General features: G+C 34.9%; 1 pseudogene; it reads right to left on the bottom strand.

Moving 5' to 3' along the window:
- Positions 1-3288: 3288 nt before the first annotated feature.
- Positions 3289-3407, bottom strand: LOC112483942 (annotated as a pseudogene).
- Positions 3408-4342: the final 935 nt, after the last annotated feature.

Genomic DNA, 4342 nt, shown 5'->3' with positions numbered 1-4342 from the left:
GAGTGAAACAAGGAAGGGAAAGAAGCAAATAAGGGTTCACTAGATGTTGGCTACCACTGTGGACAAGTGATAATTCCTCTGAGGACCTTTTGAGGAACAACATAGTGCAGACTTTGCAGTTTCCCACCAAAGACCTGGAAGCCAGGGCAATGATTCAGCATGTCTTGTTTCCCTTGGGGTGAGAACTGACCCCGGGGCACTACTCTTCTGCACGTCTGGGTTATGCCCGTGTTGGCTAGGTAGTTTGTCCCAACTGCACAAAAAGCCCCTTTGCAGCACAGCAGACTCCTGGTGACCCAGAAGTGGAAAGCTGACAACGTGCATGAAACAGATCACAACAGCTGCGATAAGATCTCAAGGGGAGAAGGTGGGGGGCACTGCAAGCATCTGCTATATGTTATAATTTCACATTTTTTCCTACAATAATTTGAATGGGATTTGTTCTTTGCAAACATACAGCCTGGAATAGGAGACTCACCTAAATAAAAAATTGGTCCTCTGATTATTTGCAATTTTTAATTAATATCTTTCTGTGATTATTTCCAATTTTTTTTGTGCTATCTTTTACTTATCTAACCAGGTACAATCATATCTCTTTGCAGAAAAAAAGTGACCTAATAAATTTAATATGCTTGTCACTTCACTTTAAACATAAATCACCTTGATATTTTTACATTTAAAGGATTATCAGAGCTAAGACTCATGAATAGATTTGTGTCAGATAGAAAATATTCTGATGTTAGGGTAAACATTCTGAATTAATGAGATGACAGCAATTTACCTGTAACTTTTTTTTATGATAAAAGTTGCATGCGTACAACAATATAATTCAGCATTTGTATACACTACAAAGTGAGCATCTCCAAAGGTCTAGTTACTATTCATCACCATATAACTGATCCCCTTTACCCACTGCTCATCCCTTTTCCTTCTGGTAGGCACCAATCGGTTCTTCATATATATGAGTTTGTTTTATTTTGTTCATTTTTTTTTTTTAGATTCCATATATAGATGAAATCATATAGTATTTGTCTTTCCCCTTCCAACTTATTTCACCTAGCATTATGGTCCATCTTTGTTGTTGCAAATGGCAAGATTCTTTCTTTCTTTCTTTCTTAATAATTTTTCATTGTATATACATACCACATTTTATTTATTCATTCATTTGTCAAAAGACACTTAAGTTGACTCCATATCTTGTCTATTCTTAATAATGCTGCAGTGAACATAGGAGTATAGATATCTCTTCCAAATACCAATTTCATTTCCTTTGAATATATACTGAGTAATGGGGTTGCTGGGTCATACAGTGGTTTTATTTCTTCCTTCCTTCCTTCCTTCCTTCATTCCTTCCTTCCTTCCTTCTTTCTTTCTTTCTTTCTTTCTTTCTTTCTTTCTTTCTTCCTTTTTTTACAACTGAATAATATTCTATCGTGTGTGTATTGTGTGTGTGTGTATCACAATTTATTTATCCATTTGTCCATTGATGGCTACTTAAGTTGTTTCCATATCTTAGCTATTGTAAATGTTGTAATGAATATAGCAATGTAGAATAACAATAGTAATAATATAGACAGTTGTAAAATTCTTAGTAAAAATATAAACAGCAGCAGCAGTATTTATATTGTTGCGAAGTAATGCTTAGTTTTGGACAAAGATATGATCGTAAGGTTAGTGAGGAACAAATGATTCTGGAGATATGAAGAAACGATAAAAAGAATTTGACAGAAAAGTAGCTATATAATGTAGAATCCTTGGATGACAGCATCAATTTTGAAAGCTAATAAAAGAGTATTAATTCAACCACAAATATTTATTGACTTACTTTGATGTGCCAGGCACTCAGATGAATTGTGAGGCTGCACAAGTCAGGAAAACAGGAGGGACTCATTTTATAAACTACTTTCATTCATGATACTGTGAATACCTTGTGAATAGGAATATTATGATTATTATATTATCTATTCCTGGTTACTCAATAAAACCAGTTTAAATGCCAGTGCTGCCAGTCATATATACACCCTTTTCCAGTCCCTATTTAGTCATCTAGGAAGTATTTTGCATTCATGTGGGCATATCTATTAAAGATCGATGAAGAAAGGAAAAAAAGACGTTGTTACTTATCAAGGTAAGAAAGTAAAGTATGAAAAGATCAAAACTGAGGTGCAGGAAAAAATAACATGTTTTAGTTTCCTAAAGCTCATATTTTCCCACAGTTCTGAACTGAATGTATAATTATAAACCAGGCTCATAGTAGTTGGAATTAAAGTGTCCATTGCTTTGGAATCAATCAAGTTTATTCCATTTATTCTCCTTGTGGAAACATCCAAATTCTTTTTCTTTTGTTGTCTTAAATATTAGCCCCTCAAATAATTGTTATTTGTAGATTGAAAAGATAATGTTTAATAAATACAATTAACTAGTTTTTAATTTGTAGAATTTTCTGTATTTTTATGCTGATGATGAAAGTGCAGCATTAGTTTCATCAATTTCAACAGGTTTTCATATTTCTTGTAAAATAATATTATGGGAGGAAATGAGTTAAAAATAGAGTTTGAACACAAGAGGGTTTTTTGTTTTATTTTCATTCCCTCTGCTAACTAAAGGAATAAGATAATTATAAATTTACAACAAAGGGTATAAAGAGGAAGCTATTAGAAAATGTGTCCCATCAAAATTAAGAAGTAAATTCAGAATGGAAAAACATGAATAATCAGGAAATAGTGTATCCGACACAAGAGAGAAATGGACAGAATTTACGGGATGACAGCTGTATGGCAGGCAAGAGAGAAACAGTCTAGATTAGCAGAGGAGGACTGAGACCTTAAGAAAGAAGATCTCCAGGAAAAAGTACAGCTATTGTGTATGTAAGGCAAGTGTTTTCACATTGGATTTTTGTTTCTGGAGTAATCACATTTCTATAGGAAGAGTGATGAAATTAGCCAACGAACTCACCCAAACATAGAAGTTATTTATAATACGTGTTAATAAGTTAGGTAAGAGTTTATTTTGGTGTGTGGGGGGGGAATGGAGGAGGAAAAGTACAAATTTTAAAACGATTTTTGAAAAATAGATAAAAGTGTTATAATTGTTTATATGACAGAAACAGAGCATTGATGGTGAAAAGACCTAAGAGCCAAACAAACATTTTATTTAAAAAATGCATAAATCAACCTCATTATTTCTCTACTTTTTTTTTTTTTTTTTTTTGGTGAGGCAACCCTTAGGATGACCTCACAGATTGCAAGGACCTTGCCAGCTTACAATTCCTTACTTTTTATTTTTTTATGCCTATGGCACCTGATCTTTCCAGGTGGTTTCCTATCCAAGTACTAACCAGGCCCAACCCTGCTTAGCTTCTGAGATCAGATGGGATTGAGCTAGTTCAGGGTGGCATGGCTGTAGACTATTTATCTATATCTTAACTAAGGATCTGCATGAAGACACACTTTCCTCAAGGAAAAGTCTATTCTCATAATGGTCTATTCCAAATGACAAAGTAGAGCATGTCTAGAGACAGTTTTTTTCCCCAATTTTCTTGGGGCAGGTGATAATTCTAGTAATCAGAATATTACAGAAAAAGAATGCAAAAAAAAAAAAAAGACTTAAAAAAGTAACAACAGGAACAACAGTAGAACCCTAAGGCAGATAATTGAGAGTTCTTCCAACAAGTCCTACTATTTAGAAGATAAAAACTTCTATAATAATAATTATATAAGCTCTTGCAAAAGTCATGCCTTATTTTTATCACAGTGATCATGGAAAACCAGATCCCTACCCTGCCTGAGTCAGCCACTAACCGTGGAATGAAAGAGATTGTACTGAAGCTCCAAAGTCAAGAAGAGAGTGACATTGAACTTTACTTAAGCCCCCTACTTCTGCAAAGCAGCAGTGGTATAGAAATCCCCCAACTCTGTATTACAGGAAAGGACTTACTGCAGATAACCATGCTGCTCCCACATGACCCAGATGAGACTTGGGGATGGCCCAGACCAGACACACTTGCTCCAAAATTTCTTTTGTTTCATCAATGAACTGTTTGTACCCACTGGTACAAAATTCTCATTAACTACTACAGTTTATCAAGGTCCTGAACTTTGACCCACACTAGTGTTTAAGCAAGCAGTGGGAGCGTAATCAGTTCATAGAATGTGAAACCACCCTCCCCACTCTCACAGTTTCCTCCTGACCATTTGCTGACAACTATCCGGTCACAGTACCTGCTCACCTCATTCCTCCACATCTGGTCTTCTTTATCCTTGTTTATTTTTCCTTATAAAAGAAAACCATTTTCTGCCTGATTTTTTAGACAGGTCTTTTGGTTGGAATATTTTCCTATTGG

Source organism: Pteropus alecto, unplaced genomic scaffold, assembly GCF_000325575.1.
Source record: "Pteropus alecto unplaced genomic scaffold, ASM32557v1 scaffold166, whole genome shotgun sequence".
Lineage (NCBI taxonomy): Eukaryota > Metazoa > Chordata > Mammalia > Chiroptera > Pteropodidae > Pteropus > Pteropus alecto.
Note: the sequence above shows the minus strand (reverse complement) of the source record. Positions and strands in the feature narration are given on the sequence as shown.